The sequence below is a fragment of the Bufo gargarizans genome, chromosome 2, assembly GCF_014858855.1.
Source record: "Bufo gargarizans isolate SCDJY-AF-19 chromosome 2, ASM1485885v1, whole genome shotgun sequence".
Taxonomy (NCBI): domain Eukaryota; kingdom Metazoa; phylum Chordata; class Amphibia; order Anura; family Bufonidae; genus Bufo; species Bufo gargarizans.
This window is the reverse complement of record NC_058081.1, coordinates 87176819-87195496: the sequence shown is the minus strand read 5'-3', so window position 1 is coordinate 87195496 and position 18678 is coordinate 87176819. Positions and strand designations below refer to the sequence as shown.

The 18678-nt window shown below is 40.6% G+C and overlaps 1 protein-coding gene across 2 annotated transcripts in view; it reads right to left on the bottom strand.

Annotated features, from left to right (window-relative positions):
- The window catches only part of LOC122927429 (major prion protein-like), a 190649-nt gene that overhangs the window by 47313 nt on the left and 124658 nt on the right, over positions 1 to 18678 (bottom strand). Inside the window, exon 1 of one of the 2 annotated variants that reach the window (XM_044279256.1) lies at positions 12592 to 12653. The exons of the other annotated variant lie outside the window; for it this stretch is intronic. The gene's annotated coding sequence lies outside the window, so the exon portion shown is untranslated. Of the gene's footprint in view, positions 1 to 12591; positions 12654 to 18678 lie in introns of those variants that run through there. 2 annotated transcript variants of the gene reach the window in all.

Below are 18678 nucleotides of genomic sequence, written 5' to 3'. Positions count from 1 at the left end.
TTTTTGCCCAGGGTCCAATTAATATTAAAGACGGCCCTGTTGGTCACAGAGGTGTTGACCCATGGTCTGTGGCTCAACATCCCCATCTCAACATCCTCGACTGGTCACTCATGCAGACTGGTATGAGTCTCCCCCTCCAAGCACTGATCCCTAACTGCAGAACACTAGGGGCTCTCATTATAAACAGTTTCTAGCTGAACTAGAACCTTCTAGTGGGAGGGGTAGAGTGGAGAAAGCAGAAACAGATACATTGTTACAACTCCCATCTGTCATAGACTTACTTTAGAGCTTCAATGATACTCAATGGCAATGACACAGCAGTTTTTCCAAACACAAACAGCTTTTCGGACATAACAACATAGCTAAAACCAAACATTTAAAAGGTAAGTCTGTCTGGTTTTGGTGGTAAAAAAGTCTGGCTTTTTCTCTCCAAAAAGTGATCACATGAAAAAACAAACAAAAACACAAGGAAGGTTATCTGAGAACTTCAAAGGACTTAGCTTTGTCCTTGAAGGAAAATGATACACACAGAGGTGCCAACAGGACCGTATAATGGAGAAATTGACAGGGATGATTGTGATACGATAGAGAAGGCTGCTCTAGTGTAGACTGAACTACACCATAGGAAAGCGACAAAGGATCAACAACTAGGTGGACAGCAAGGGGAAGATACCCACCCCGAGTGTCACACTGTTGGCACTAAAAAAGTGAGGAGGTGAGCGCCAATCTCAAGAATATCAGATTAGAAAAGCAAGTACAGTTTAGTATTGCAACACCCACTATCAAATAGATCTTGCATGTCGGGTGAATAATAGGTTATAAAGTGAAGTGCAATAAAATATATAAAAATACAGTGCATGAACCACTGTATAGAACACAAATTAAAATCAATATATGAATAATAAACTATTAATAATATTGGTTAATTATTCTTAATGATCCACTCACTTCACTGGGGGGGTCACCACCAGAATACACTCAAGACACCTAGGGCAAGTCACCCCCCCGGCCGGGATCGCCATGTAGAATGGTGGAGGTCGATTTCAACGCACTGGATATGTAGCCTGGATGTAAATCAGCACATGAATCCAAGAATACGTCTTCAATCCTCTTTAATATTAAAATATACGGCTCAACGCGTTTCAGGGGTCACAATACCCCCTTCATCAGGATCAGAATACAGAATGGACATAGTAAATGAGATTAAATACATGTGGAGGCGGTAGTTTGGCACCAAAAAAAGTAGGCAGAGTTACCGGAAATGACATCATCCATTGATTAATACTAAATGTATCATAGGTTGCCGGCACATTATGATTAATACTTAAATCCATATAAGACATATATATATATAACTAACCAATGGCAAAACTATCCATCTGGACTAATCAGCCAAATGTTGTAATGGCTGTTATCTTATATACGGTTGCTAACAGCACGACCGGAAGTGGTTGGTTTCGGGTAGGTGGAACGCATAGTGCGTTCCACCAGGTCCCCATCCGGTCACACGTCACCGGAAGTGACTACAACCGGCATGTGGAGCGCATTTAGATCACACTTTAAAATGTATAGAAGCTATAAAAAAAAATATAATTAGAACACTAACATATATATATATATATATATATAGAAAAAGCAATGTGGGCAGCACCACTATCCGTATTCTGTAATGGGAGTGCCAGCGGCTGAGTCGGCGATCCACCTCCAAATTATAAAATAAAGAAATTCCGCAGCACATCCACGTAGTAGAAAAATAAAAAGACTTTATTCACCCAGCGTGCGACGTTTCAATCCTCTCAATGGGATTTTCCTCAGGCAGTGACTGAGGAAAATCCCATTGAGAGGATTGAAACGTCGCACGCTGGGTGAATAAAGTCTTTTTATTTTTCTACTACGTGGATGTGCTGCGGAATTTCTTTATTTTATATATATATATATATATATATATAGTGATTCATTACCCATTATGTATTTGGTCTTATCCAAATGGTCAGGATCCAGCGGACAGTGTATGATATTGCCGTCACATATTTTTATAATTATTTATCTAGTACTATGAATGAATTATTTATTTAATACTATGGTTTTTTTAAACGTATGGATGGAGTTAACACTCCTGTTTTCTGAGATTTCTGAGTTGTAACTTATCTCATGTGGGTTATTGGTGGTATTTATTATATTTCATTATGATTAATCTTTTATGGTTCTATTTATGAATTATCTATTGACCTATTTATTTCCCTTTTCTATGTACCAACATGTGGGTTTAATGTATTTTATATAGGTTTTTATTCATTTTATTTATTTATACTCTGAATGGATTGTTGGTATATATACTGTATTATGTCAATTTCTGATTGTTATTTGTGGATAACCCATCCATCTATTTATTGCTAATCTATTTATTAATAGATTTTGGTTCTTATAGTGTAAAAAACTTTTAGTTAATGCAAATTTCCTTTTTCACTTTCCCTTAATATGTCTTCCCTACTAACCCATTTATGGATTCTTGTGTGCAAGAAAATTCCACCTGCAGAGTGTACTCAGTGGACGCATGGTGCCCTGTCACATGCGTTCCACAGGAGCGAGTCCTCTCCGGTCCACGTCACTTCCTGGTGACGTAATGCGCACTCTGCAAGCGCATAGTGTGATCCAAATGCGCTCCACATGCCGGTTGCAGTCACTTTCAGTGACGTGTGACCGGATGCGGACCTTGTGGAACGCACTATGCGTTCCACCTACCCGAAACCAACCACTTCCAGTCGTGCTGTTAGCGACCGTATATTAAATAACAGCCATTACAACATTTGGCTGATAAGCCCAGATGGATAGTTTTGCCATTGGTTAGTTATATATGTCTTTTATGGATTTATGTATTAATCATAATGTGCCGGCAACCTATGATAGATTTAGCATTAATCAATGGATGATGTCAATTCTGGTAACTCCGCCTACTTTTTTGGCGCCAAACTAGCGCCTCCACATGTATTTAATCTCATTTACTATGTCCATTATGTATTCTGCTCCTGATGAAGGGGGTATTGTGACCCTTGAAACGCGTTGAGCCATATATTTTATACAGTCTTTCATGCACTGTATTTTTATATATTTTATTGCACTTCACTTTATAACCTATTATTCACCCCACATGCGAGATCTATTTGATAGTGGGTGTTGCAATCCTAAACTGTTACTGCTTTTCTAATCTGATACTCTTGAGATTGTCGCTCACCTCCTCACTTTTTTAGTGCCAACAGTGTGACACTCGGGTTGTGTATCTTCCCCTTGCTGTCCACCTAGTTGTTGATCCTTTGTCGTTTTTCTCTCCAAAACATGCTCTTTTTTAAAGTCCCAAAAGTCTCTCAGTATTCATCAACTCTTTCCATAGTGTCGCACAAATATAGTGCAAATGGACTAGATATACAGTACAGACCAAAAGTTTGGACACACCTTCTCATTCAAAGAGTTTTCTTTATTTTCATGACTATGAAAATTGTAGATTCACACTAAAGGCATCAAAACTATGAATTAACACATGTAGAATTATATACATAACAAAAAAGTGTGAAACAACTGAAAATATGTCATATTCTAGGTTCTTCAAAGTAGCCACCTTTTGCTTTGATTACTGCTTTGCACACTCTTGGCATTCTCTTGTTGAGCTTCAAGAGGTAGTCACCTGAAATGGTTTTCACTTCACCGGTGTGCCCTGTCAGGTTTAATAAGTGGGATTTCTTGCCTTATAAATGGGGTTGGGACCATCAGTTGCGTTGTGGAGAAGTCAGGTGGATACACAGCTGATAGTCCTACTGAATAAACTATTAGAATTTGTATTATAGCAAGAAAAAAGCAGCTAAGTAAAGAAAAACGAGTGGCCATCATTACTTTAAGAAATGAAGGTCAGTCAGTTCGAAAAATTGGGAGAAACTTTGAAAGTGTCCCCAAGTGCAGTCACAAAAACCATCAAGCGCTACAAAGAAACTGGCTCACATGCGGACCGCCCCAGGAAAGGAAGACCAAGAGTCACCTCTGCTGCGGAGGATAAGTTCATCCGAGTCACCAGCCTCAGAAATCGCAGGTTAACAGCAGCTCAGATTAGAGACCAGGTCAATGCCACACAGAGTTCTAGCAGCAGACACATCTCTGGAACAACTGTTAAGAGGAGACTGTGTAAATCAGGCCTTCATGGTAGAATATCTGCTAGGAAACCACTGCTAAGGACAGGCAACAAGCAGAAGAGACTTGTTTGGGCTAAAGAACACAAGGAATGGACATTAGACCAGTGGAAATCTGTGCTTTGGTCTGATGAGTCCAAATTTGAGATCTTTGGTTCCAACCACCGTGTCTTTGTGCGACGCAGGAAAGGTGAACGGATGGACTCTACATGCCTGGTTCCCACCGTGAAGCATGGAGGAGGAGGTGTGATGGTGTGGGGGTGCTTTGCTGGTGACACTGTTGGGGATTTATTCAAAATTGAAGGCATACTGAACCAGTCCTGTATGTTCCTTTTTGGGAATAAACCCAGTTTGGTCAGCGTGGACGACTTTGTGAATGACAGTTTTTAATCTGTTGGCTAACAATTTGGCAAGAATTTTATAATCTGTGTTCAACAGAGAGATGGGGCGGTAGGAGGTCACTAACAATGGGTCTTTCCCTTTTTTTGGGGATTAATGTGATGATTGGAAATATGGAAATAAGACATCAACTTGGTCATGGACATAAAAATAGATAGGATATCTACAATAACTAATTATGAACAAAGTGCCAGTTCAAATACATTATTATTTAGAATGTGTAAAGAAATGGCATTGGTCGATATATGGCGATCTCTCTATGGAAATAAGCAAGTATTTTCTTGCTTTAGTAACACATATAAGTCCATGTCGCGAGTTGATCTAGCCCTCGCCAGCCCCGGGCTTATTAACAGGGTTAAAAAAATTAATTATGAAAGTCATGGTATTTCCGACCACTCCCCTGTTACGGTATTATTTGATAGCTATAAAAAAAAATAATTGGATTTTTAACCCCTTAAGGACTCAGCCCTATTTCACCTTAAGGACTTGGCCATTTTTTGCAAATCTGACCAGTGTCACTTTAAGTGCTGATAACTTTAAAACGCTTTGACTTACCCAGGCCGTTCTGAGATTGTTTTTTCGTCACATATTGTACTTCATGACACTGCTAAAATTGGGTCAAAAAAGTGAATTTTTTTGCATAAAAAAATACCATATTTACCAAAAATTTAGAAAAATTTGCAAATTTCAAAGTTTCAGTTTCTCTACTTCTGTAATACATAGTAATACCCCCAAAAATTGTGATGACTTTACATTCCCCATATGTCTACTTCATGTTTGTAGCATTTTGGGAATGATATTTTATTTTTTGGGGATGTTACAAGGCTTAGAAGTTTAGAAGCAAATCTTGAAATTTTTCTGAAATTTACAAAAACCCAATTTTTAGGGACCACTACAGCTCTGAAGTCACTTTGCGAGGCTTATATAATAGAAACCGCCCAAAAATGACCCCATTCTATAAACTACACCCCTCAAGGTATTCAAAACTGATTTTACAAACTTTGTTAACCCTTTAGGTGTTGCACAAGAGTTATTGGCAAATGGGGATGAAATTTGAGAATTTCATTTTTTTGCCTAATTTTCCATTTTAACCCATTTTTTCCACTAACAAAGCAAGGGTTAACAGCCAAACAAGACTGTATCTTTATTGCCCTGACTCTGCCGTTTACAGAAACACCCCATATGTGGCCGTAAACTACTGTACGGCCACACAGCGGGGCGTAGAGTGTGAAAGGTGCGCCGTATGGTTTTTGGAAGGCAGATTTTGCTGGACTGTTTTTTTGACACCATGTCCCATTTGAAGCCCCCTGATGCACCCCTAGAGTAGAAACTCCATAAAAGTGACCCCATCTAAGAAAGTACACCCCTCAAGGTATTCAAAACTGATTTTAGAAACTTTGTTAACCCTTTAGATGTTGCACAAGATTTAATGGAAAATAGAGATACAATTTCAAAATTTCACTTTTTTGGCAGATTTTCCATTTTAATATTTTTTTTCCAGTTACAAAGCAAGGGTTCACAGCCAAACAAAACTCATTATTTATGGCCCGGATTCTGTAGTTTACAGAAACACCCCATATGTGGCCGTAAACTGCTGTACGGCCACACAGCGGGGCGTAGAGTGAGAGGTGCGCCGTATGGTTTTTGGAAGTCAGATTTTGCTGGACTGGTTTTTTGACACCATGTCCCATTTGAAGCCCCCCTGATGCACCCCTAGACTAGAAACTCCATAAAAGTGACCCCATCTAAGAAACTACACCCCTCAAGGTATTCAAAACTGATTTTACAAACTTTGTTAACCCTTTAGGTGTTGCACAAGATTTAATGGAAAATAGAGATACAATTTCAAAATTTCACTTTTTTGGAAGATTTTCCATTTTAATATTTTTTTTCCAATTACAAAGCAAGGGTTAACAGCAAAACAAAACTCATTATTTATGGCGCTGATTCTGTAGTTTACAGAAACACCCCATATGTGGTCGTAAACCGCTGTACGGGCACACGGCAGGGCGCAGAAGGAAAGGAATGCCATACGGTTTTTGGAAGGCAGATTTTGCTGGACTGTTTTTTTTGACACCATGTCCCATTTGAAGCCCCCCTGATGCACCCCCAGAGTATAAACTCCAAAAAAGTGACCCCATTTTAGAAACTAGGGGATAGGGTGGCAGTTTTGTTGGTACTAGTTTAGGGTACATATGATTTTTGGTTGCTCTATATTACACTTTTTTTGTGTGGCAAGGTAACAAGAAATAGATTTTTTGGCACGTTTTTTTTTTTGTTATTTACAACATTCATCTGACAGGTTAGATCATGTGGTAATTTTATAGAGCAGGTTGTCACGGACGCGGCGATACCTAATATGTATACAATTTTTTTTATTTATGTAAGTTTTACACAATGATTTCATTTTTAAAACAAAAAAAATGTTTTAGTGTCTCCATAGTCTAAGAACCATAGTTTTTTCAGTTTTTGGGCGATTATTTTAAGTAGGGTCTCATTTTTTGCGGGATGAGATGACGGTTTGATTGGCCCTATTTTGGGGTGCACATGACTTTTTAATCGCTTGCTATTACACTTTATTGTGACGTAAGATGACAAAATGGCTTTTTTTACACCGTTTTTATTTTTATTTTTTTACGGTGGTCACCTGAGGGGTTAGGTCATGTCATATTTTTATAGAGCCGGTCGATACGGACGCGGCGATACCTAATATGTATACTTTGTTTTATTTATTTAAGTTTTACACAATGATTTTATTTTTGAAACAAAAAAAATCATGTTTTAGTGTTTCCATAGTCTAAGAGCCATAGTTTTTTCAGTTTTTTGGCAATTATTTTGGGTAGGGTATGATTTTTGCGGGATGAGATGAGGGTTTGATTGGTACTATTTTGGCGTACATGCGACTTTTTTGATCACTTTTATTACCTTTTTTGGGAAGTAAGGTGGGCAAAATTTCAATTTCCTAATAGTTTTTTTTTTTTTTTTTATGGCGTTCACCGTGCGGGGAAAGTAACATGACCGTTTTATAGATCAGGTCATTACGGACGCGGCGATACCAAACATGTGTAGGGAATTTTATTTTTTTGATTTTTATTCAGTGATAAATGTGTTTTTTTGATTTTTACTTTTTTTTCACTTTTCTTCACTTTTTTTTTGACCAAGACCTACTTGGTTCTTGAAGATCCAGTGGGTCTGATGTCTGTATAATACAGTACAGTACAATATATATTGTACAGTACTGTATTTTACTTACACTTTGTCTGAACAGATCTCTGCCTTCAGCACAGATCTGTTCAGCACCATGGACAGCAGGACGCCTAAGAAGGCGTCCTGTTGCCATGGGAACCTTCCCCGTCTGCTCAGTAGTGGTCAGAACTGCGCAGACGGGGAAGGGTAAGGACGGGGCTCTGGGGGGGCTGTCTGGGAGCTCCCTCCCTCTCCATTCGGGGGGCTGCAAAGGCACTGCAGCCCCCCGATGGGAGAGGGAGGGAGCTACTTCTTACTGTTAACTTTTTTCATACAGCGGTCTGTACGGACCGCTGTATGGAAAGGGTTAAACGGCTGACATCGCATCACCGATGTCAGCCGTTTATACCAGGGTGCCAGCAATGTGCTGGCACCCTGGTATACCCACTCTACACCAACGAATTTTCAAGGGGAGGCGGGCGGGGGATCGCGATCCCGCCTGCCGCACCGCCCGCCTCCCGCACCGCCCCACCGCCCACAACTCCCCCCCCTGCACCACCCGCCGGCAAAAAATCATGCAGGGGTGCAGGGGGATGTAAAATCTATATTTGAGGTACACTAAAGTTTCTGATCCCCGCGGTCAGGGACCGCGGGGATCAGAAACTGCAAAAAGCGCAGCAAACCGCAGGTCTGAATTGACCTGCGGTTTGCGGCGATCGCCGATAGGGGGGGGGGGTCACATGACCCCCCCTGGCGTTGTCACAGGATGCCGGCTGAATGATTTCAGCCGGCATCCCGTTTCCATTAACCCCCGCGGCGCCGGAATCTGCATTTAAAGTTAGGACGTACCGGTACGCCCTGAGTCCTTAAGGACTCGGAAAATAGGGCGTACCGATACGCCCTGCGTCCTTAAGGGGTTAAACTCAACCCCCACTGGATGACATTCATAAGGGATATCAATAAGATTCATGAAGAAATAAAGTCCTTTTGGAGCGACAACATTAATTCAACACACATTCACATGGTTTGGGATTCGTTCAAGGCATTCCTCCGAGGTATATATGAATATCAAATTAGGAAACAGAAGAACTCCTTTGCCCAAACTCAAAAAGTAATAGAAGGGACGCTTAATCAGTTAATACATGAGATCACTCAGGTAAACACCCCAGAAAAACAAGATCAATTTAAAAAAAGCGCGAGATGGTCATAAACAATATCTATTTAAAAAAGCGCAGAATAAAATGTTCTTTTTGGGGCAGAGGACCTTCAGTGAATCTGGTAAACCAAGTAAATTGCTATCCACAATAGTAAAAAATCAAAGAGGGAGTAACAACATTATGGGAATTAGGACAGAGGCAGGAAACATTTTACGAGACCCTGATGACATTCTACGGGAATTTACTCGATATTTCTCCACGTTATACCAGGCCGGCAGGGAGAAAAAATAGATCAATATTTAGATAACATTAAGATTCCGGAATTTGATAAACAAGACATAGATTGGTTGAATAGACCAATTCAACTGATCGAGTTACAAACCACGCTGAAATCTATTAAGGGTAATACGTCTCCAGGGTTGGATGGTTTCCCATTCGAACTATACCGAAAACACGAGGGAATTATTCACCACCAAATGATGGAGGTATTAAACCAATCATGGATATTGGGCTCTCTGCCTCCGTCATGGATGCAAGCAATCATCACATTAATCCCCCAAAAAAGGGAAAGACCCATTGTTAGTGACCTCCTACCGCCCCATCTCTCTGTTGAACACAGATTATAAAATTATTGCCAAATTGTTAGCCAACAGATTAAAAACTGTCATTCACAAAGTCGTCCACGCTGACCAAACTGGGTTTATTCCCAAAAGGAACATACAGGATAATGTAAGGAGGGCCTTTCTGAATATACAGATGGGGGGTGGGGAGGACTGCTCCATCCTGTCTTTGGACGCGGCCAAAGCCTTTGACAGGGTGGAATGGCCCTTTCTCTGGAGCGTGTTGTCGCAGGTGAAAATAGGTGAATACTTCTCTAGGTGGGTTTGCATTTTGTATCAAAATCCGGTATCCAGAGTTCGAGTTAACGGGGAATACTCCCCCCCCCTTCCCCCTGACGCGTGGAACGCGTCAGGGATGCCCCCTCTGCCCTTTGCTCTTTTCGTTGTTCCTGGAGCCAACTGCATGTAAAATCAGAGCAGATGAGGAAATACAGGGCTTTGGGTGCGAGGGAGCAGATGATAAAATAAGTCTATATGCAGACGACATTCTGCTCTTTTTACGGAGGGGGTACATGAATCTGCCCAGGGTTATGGAAAGCGTGGACAACTTTGGATGCCTATCCGGATACAAAATAAATTGGGAAAAATCGAAATTTCTCCCATTAAGACGCCCAGTTCCACCGGGTTACAATTCTCGGGTCAGTATATTGGCCCCATCAGACTCTTTATTATACCTGGGTATCCACATAGGGACTAAACTGGAATATTACACGAAATTGAATATACTCCCAATAATAGACAAAGTAAAGGAAAAAATTAGAACATGGTTAAAACTCCCCCTGTCACAAATCAATCGTATAGCCCTTCTAAAAATGACATTAATACCAATGCTACTATATGTACTAAATGCAAGCCCAATAACGATTGAAGATATTTTTTTTAACAAATTACAGACTCTTTTTAATAAATTAATATGGGGGCGCAAACAGGTTAGAATCAAAATACAATACCTGTATAAAGATGAGGGTGGAATCTCCGTCCCTTTTCTAAAAGGATACTATGTAGCTGCACAGAATAACTGTATACGGCTTATTTTTGGGGAGTACTGTGGACCTTGGGAGGATCTTTTTCACATTCTGGAAACTGGTATTATTGAGAAGAAAATAATAACAAACCCGTTTAGTAGAATGCTTGGGTATATTTGGAAACAAGCTAGGCTTATAGTTGGAGTATCCCAAGCGATTCATTATACCCCCTTGTGGGGGAACGCACACTTACCACAAGTTATGCAGTTAGTGGATGTTGAGTATTGGGAAAAACAGGGGGTTAACTTAAAAAGATTTGCAGAATGTGGAATCAATCCCGTGGAATACTGTTTATAGAAACATCAACAGATCTACGGTCTCCCTTGCCCATACATGGATTCTCTTGAAAATTATACACTGTCTCTATTACACACCAGTACTATTGCATAATATTTACAAAGATAGAGAACAGAATTGTTATAAATGCAACAAAGATAGAGGAGACTACAAACACCTATTGTGGGAATGCCCGGGGATAAAAGATTATTGGATTAAAATATTCCGGAAATTGCAGAATAGTTCTCCTATGAAATATTAAGCATGTATTGAATATGTCATCCTGGGTACTCTCCCAGAAATAGATAATAACAAAACTGAGCAACTACTTTGGTTTCGGGGTATAGCTTTGGCTAAAATAATAATAGTCAAACATTGGGGTTCCATGAAGTATCCAAATTTTCAGGAGTAGACGGAATATATGAATAGGGTTAAGGAGTACGAAAATAGTCTTGCCCAAACACCAGGAAAAAAAGCAGCCTGGCTGCGGATATGGGGTAATTGGAAATTAGGATATTAGGTGCCACGACAATAGCTCCGCGGAAAAAGGGGGTTGGAGGGAGGGATGGAAGGGTAAAGATAAGAGGGAGATTTAACACAAGATGAAATTATGCTGTATCACATTTCTTTGGATATTGAATTGATAGATTGTAAATTTCTATTTTTGAATTTAAAAAGAAAAAGTAATTTTAAGTTTTCATATTTAGTTAAGTAAGTTTTCATATTTAAAACATATACGAAGTAATACTATATCATATATTTATGAATATCAATGTTTTTATCACAAATTTACATAGGGTCCCACAGATGGTTTTCCTTGTGGGACCCTATGTGGATGTTTATACATAGGGCATCTGGGTTTATGGGGTAGGTCTCTGGGAGATTATTGGTATACCTTTGCTATTGCTCTTTTGAGATATTCTTGTATTGAGTAAGACAAGTTGTGGGGATCTCATACCTTGGTTGTCAGTTTGTGAGCTACTTGGCCCAGCACCTACCTGTATTGCTGCTATGCTTTTTTAATTTTTGGGATTTATGAGTTGTTGTAATTATTCATTACCTAATAAAGTTTTCATATTATTCATATGTGTGTCCCTACGGTGTTTTTGGTGTTTCATGAGATGTCATGCATTTTTCCAACAAGTTGTTGGTTTAATAGGTTGTACTATTGTTTTAATAATATCAACATAATCCATGATGAATCAATAATTCTTTCATCCAATAAATGAGTGTTTGCTCATTCATCAGGATATCAGTGGTACCTTTACACAGTCCCATTATTGAGAATGAGCATTATAACTTATCCCACATCTCTCTCCGTTAAATCTATCTATCTATCTATCTATCTATCTATCTATCTATCCTATCCATCTATCTAGGAACCAAAACACACATGTTCCCACTCATTGCCCTGTGTGAACATGCTGCCACAGATAATATGCAAAATAAATAGTATGTCAATATAACTTGCTATCAGCATCTACTGGAAAGATAAGCAAATATTCCCTGAATGCCCTCTCTTACTGGGATGGTACCACCCTAATCTGCATTGCTGTGAAGCCTTCATCTGCCTGTATGTTTTCAAATGCCAAGGCTGAACTTCTATCCCAGTCTGACCTTGGGCGTTGGCTTTGCTTCCATAAAAAAAAAAAATAATATAATATATAAAGTCAGCAACCATGCTGATAGATTTAAAGCACCCACTCTCTAGTAGATGTTAGAGATATTTTGAGGAAATGTATAGTCAGCTTACCTTAGCTAGAAGCAGAGTAGAGGCAGAGCTCTTCTGTATGTAAGTCCTGTCTCTGAAGCTGGTACTGAGGACTCAGTGTTCACTGAGAGGGGGTTGGGAGGAGTAGGCAGAGCTCTCTTCCATATGGGGAGGGAAGGATTGTGATGCGTGTGTTTCTAAAATGGATCTAACATCCGTCTGACTGCAAGTGAGAGGGATTAAAAGCTATGCATTATTCATCCTGTGGTTAAGGGTAAAACTGACAGGTTAATATGTAGGGTACGTAGAGTCTGACGTATCCTCACTAAGACCTCCACCTTCTGCCTCACTTTTTCCATTGACAAAAATGAGTCCTTCTTTCTTGGTTTTTCAAAATCTGGAAAAAGAATGTTTGTATCATAAGGATCAGTGAATGCACAAGTGATTATGTCCTATTCAGTATGAATTGAGATTCTTTTAAATTATTTAGATGTTTTGGAGGCAGGTACACAGATAAAAATATTATATATAAGCTATAGTCATGGAGACCTTTGATTTCACCCTTTTCATTGCTGTGTTGAAAACCCTAGAAAGACTTGAGAAAGGGAATTTTCAATTTGCTCCCTTAGCACCCATTCTGGCTCCTTACCCTCTATTTAATTTACTCCCCTTTAAGACCAAGATTTTAACTGGCAACAGCAATTTATAAAAACAAACATAAATAATATAAATTACAATTTGGGCCTGAACCTCATGTGACCTCATCCCAACATCCATTAAACAACTTTCCTTGAGAACAACTTGGAAAGAGGGCTGAACCTTGGAGCCCCAAAAATCTGATGGAGGTCTGCCCAACCCTGCTGTAACATTAAATCTAGCTGATGAACGCCAGTTCAGAGGCAAAACTATGGGCCTTAGCCCAATGCAATTGGGCAGATCATACACCTATATATAAATCTGGAGAGTCAAAAGCCTTTTTAACTCCCTTTCCAACAACATCCAAGCCACAATTTCACTAACTCCATTGAATCTCCATCACCATGAGCGCAAGAAGTGACACCTCACTATCTTGCATCACGCCACATTGGTAAAGCGATGCAATGCCGAAGACCACAAAACAATGGCTCTCTCATTTAAGTGCAACACCATCCGACCTCCAAAAAGCACCCACACCCGACTTCAATTCCCCATGATGAACTGCAATCACTGTTTCGAGACACAAAATGAGCAACCGCCCAATTCACTTTAATGCTCGCCTTATTCAATTTGTCAACTGACATCGCTCCCCTCCACACTTTCCTAGGCACTGTTGACCCAAACTGCAGGCACAGAAAATACCACACAAATTAAATTTAGAGATTTATAAAGAACTCCAAACAGCCAATGCGCCACACTCTCATCACCAAACCCATGCCAAGCTCCTTCTGTAGCTGCCCCTATCTTACAAAAAATGGCCACTGAACAAGAAGGATCCAAACCCCGGCCTTTTTAAAACCTTCTAAAAACTGCTAAAACTGAAAGCAAGATAGATAAGAATCATCAGAATGAACGAGCAGCGGATCACCAGCCCCACCCGCATGCACCCCATAATCCTGTAAGCACCAAAGCGGGCAAACCTCTGAGCCAGGAATCAAATAAAAAAACCAAACCTCCCGGCCCTGTTGATCTGTCTTAGATAGCCAGATACAGAACCCCAGCTTATCAGAATACAGATCCACATCCTCCCACAACAAATCCCCTCCTGGATGTTTAGTGGCACTGACCGCTCCTACCCATCTGAATGACAGACCAACCATATCCGAAAACTCAAATGCTCAAGCTAAAGCAAAGGAGACAGATGTCTGTGAAGGTTCTCATTTATCCAGGTCATGGTATATATCTGTAAAGAATAAATCAAGGCAACTGGACGTACTGTAGATTTCTTGAAAGCGTTTCACTTGTTCTTCCAACGAGCTTTCTCAATTCTGAGTGATTGTACAAAAAATTCTGGGAATAAATATGTAACTGAATCCACATCTGGTAATTAGACCCAGCATTGGGTCAAAGGTGTTGATTCCATTATCCTAATTGGAGTCAGTAGGTGATAAAGACTTCCCAGAAAAAGGTGTCAAGACAGCAATTATAAGGAACAGGTCACACCTTTGAAGACAGTCAAGTACGTGTTTTGGATAAGGAGTCCAATTGGTACAAACGAGGCGTGAAGGAGGCCATCTACGTAAAAATGGAGAAGCCAAGCTTGAATAGAGGTGGGGGGGTTAGACATCTATTGTCTGCCACGTATAATGCTGTCTTGACACCTTTTTCTGGGAAGTCTTTATCACCTACTGACTCCAATTAGGATAATGGAATCAACACCTTTGACCCAATGCTGGGTCTAATTACCAGATGTGGATTCAGTTACATATTTATTCCCAGAATTTTTGTACAATCACTCAGAATTGAGAAAGCTCGTTGGAAGAACGAGTGAAACGTTTTCAAGAAATCTACAGTACGTCCAGTTGCCTTGATTTATTCTTTACAGATATAAAGGAGACAGATGGCCTCTGATCCTCAATCACAACCCCCTGTCTCCAACTCTTTAATGCCGGAGACACCAAAAATGATTTAGTTACATTCAGCAAACTGTGGAACTTGAAATCAAACGCTATACTAACCATCAACCGATTAATACATGCCACCAGCCACCCTTCTTTCTGCAACAGAAGCAGAGAGAGTGCCACATCCTGGTCAGCCATCTCCAACCGAAGGCACCACTCCTCCCATGCACCCCAATCACGCTCATACTCCCTCCAGGTATCTGATGCCAGTGAACCCTTTAGCAGCTGTCCTGCTTTTTTTAGGCAGATCCCACATCTCTATTGAGTAATCCAATAACTGCTCATCCGCACCTGGTGCCAGTTCCCAAAAATGCCCCCACTGTGACTGAAACAAAACATCCATGACAGTTACATATGAACAGCCAGGGTGCACATTTTCAGAGATAAACACTCCAGAAGCAAATGCTGAAACAACAAAACCACTGAGTGTGAGGAAGCAGAGAGTCAGAGTCAGCCTCCACCACCTCCAAATTGTCACAGTGAAAATGCAATTTCAGATCCCTGAACCTATCCCCCCAAATGGTCCTAGCTAGTGTTGAACGAATCGAAGCATCCGAAGTGCAATTTGATCCGAAGTTTAGGAAAAATTTGATTCTCAACGAATCTGAATTTCCTAATGCTCCGTGGTAATTAATCGTTTCTTCCCTAAACTGGCGTCTACACGTGTTTCAAAGTGAAAGTAAGAAGCCTGGGAACATGAGATCACCAATAATGCCATGCAGCCAGTCAATCCGCAGATAGCCATCCCCTGTGATGTCACAGCCCTTTAAAAGTCTCATCCCGTGCAGTCCCATTTCACTGTGAGCTGAGTATAGTGAGACACGTGGAAGCACTATTGCGCTGGGGATAGTAGTGCTGACAAGCTGTAGAAACAGAGAATACTTAATTGCCATTGTCAAAGGTAATTAAATAATTATATTACATCTTTATTCTCAAATTGGGGTGAATAACCTGTCTTGTTCTACTCTTATTGGGGTGTCCACCTTGTTTAATAGAGAAACAACTCTATTACGCCTTGATTCTAAAATTGGGGTGAATAACCTGTCTCCTTTAACTGTTATTGGGTTCCACCTTGTTTAATGGATAATCAATTGTATAACGTCTTGATTTTCAAAGTGGGGTGAATAACTTATCTTGTTCTACTGTTATCGGGGTGTCCAACTTGTTTAATAGATAAATAATTATATTATGCCTTGATTCCAAAAAAGGGGTGAATAACCTGTCTAGTTTTACTGTTATTGGGGTGTCCACTTTTTTAATAGATAAACAATTCCCTTAGGCCTTGATTCTCAAATTGGGGTGAGAAACCTTGTTCTACTTTTATTGTGGTGGCCACATTGACATTGAAAAACTTATTTTATGTATACAGATAGTGTTACGATACAGTATACATAGTACATAGTAACATGGTACATAAGGCCGAAAAAAGACATTTGTCCATCCAGTTCGGCCTGTCATCCTGCAAGTTGATCCAGAGGAAGGCAAAAAACTTTAGGGCAGGCATGTCCAAACTGCGGCCCTCCAGCTGCTGCTAAACTACAACTCCCAGCATGCCTGGATAGCTTACAGCTATTAGGGCATTCTGGGAGTTGTAGTTTAGCAACAGCTGGAGGGCCGCAGTTTGGACATGCCTGCTTTAGGGGAATAAAAAATTCCTTCCCGACTCCAATCAGGCAATCAGAATAACTACCTGGATCAACGACCCCTCTCTAGTAGCTATATCCTGTAATATTATTACACTCCAGAAATACATCCAGGCCCCTCTTGAATTCCTTTATTGTACTCACCATCACCACCTCCTCAGGCAGAGAGTTCCATAGTCCCACTGCTCTTACCGTAAAGAATCCTCTTCTATGTTTGTGTACAAACCTTCTTTCCTCCAGACGCAGAGGATATCCCCTCGTCACAGTCACAGTCCTGGGGATAAATAGATGATGGGATAGATCTCTGTACTGACCCCTGATATATTTTTACATATTAATTAGATCTTCCCTCAGTCGTCTTTTTTCTAAAGTAAATAACCCAAATTATGATAATCTTTCAGGGTACTGTAGTTGCCCCATTCCAGTTATTACTTTAGTTGCCCTCCTCTGGACCCTCTCCAGCTCTGCTATGTCTGCCTTGTTTACAGGAGCCTTTTCCATGTCAGTGTTACCGAGTGTTTTACCATTTAGTATGTATGGGTGACTTGCATTATTCCTTCCCATGTGCATAACTTTACATTTGTCAGTGTTAAAGCTCATCTGCCACTTATCCGCCCAAGCCTCCAATCTATCCAGATCCCTCTGTAGTAGTATACTGTCCTCTTCAGTGTTAATTACTTTACACAGTTTAGTATCATCTGCGAAAATGTATACTTTACTATGCAAGCCTTCTACAAGATCATTAATAAATATATTGAATAGAATAGGACCCAATACTGACCCCTGAGGTACCCCACTAGTGACAGTGACCCAATCTGAGCGTGTACCGTTAATAACCACCCTCTGTTTTCTATCACTGAGCCAGTTACTTACCCACTTACAGACTGTTTCTCCCAGTCCGAGCATTCTCATTTTATATACTAACTTATGTGGTACAGTGTCAAATGCTTTGGAGAAGTCCAGATATACGACATCCATTGATTCGCCGCTGTCAAGTCTAGAACTTACCTCCTCATAGAAACTGATTAAATTAGTTTGACATGACCGATCCCTCACGAAGCCATGCTGATATGGCGTTATTTGCTTATTTCCGTTGAGATGCTCTAAGATAGCATCTCTTAGAAAACCTTCGAACAATTTACACACAACAGATGTTAAACTTACCGGCCTATAGTTTCCAGGCTCTGTTTTTGGACCCTTTTTGAATATTGGCACCACATTTGCCATGCGCCAATCCTGTGGGACATTCCTTGTCAGTATAGAGTCCACAAATATCAGAAATAAGTGTCTGGCTATGATATTACTTTATTTCCTTAGGATACCGGGGTGTATGCCATCCGGTCCTGGAGATTTATCTATTTTAATCTTTTTAAGTCGCTGATGTACTTCTTCATGGGTCAGACAGTTGCCAGGCCTTCTAAAGGAACGGGCAGTGGCAAAAATGTTGCTGTAGCTGGCACAAGTAGCAGCAGAAGAAGGCGGGGGTGGTATCTGCCGCCCCAGCAACAGGCCAGAGCTGCCGCAGTCATCAAGTGGTCATGATTTGACGACCAATCTCGCTATCCTGGAATGGTTGACTCGGTCTTCAACATCATCTCAACTGACACACACAGCCAGAAGTCGGTGGGTTCCTCTGAAACCACACTTACTTGGCGTGACCCAGGAGAAAGTTCTGTGCCCTCACCTGTCCTGAACCTGCCTCTTTCCTTTGCTGATCTTTCTGCCAGGCAAGTAAGGTATGCCGTCGGCTCTGCTCTGCTTTTTAGCAAGGATGAGGACAGTTAGCAGCTACAGGCTAGCCCAGAATTGGAAGACAGTTCCGCTGCGTCAGGGACGCGACCATGAGACTGGTGAGGATGACATAAGTGACAACCAGACAGGGGGAATTT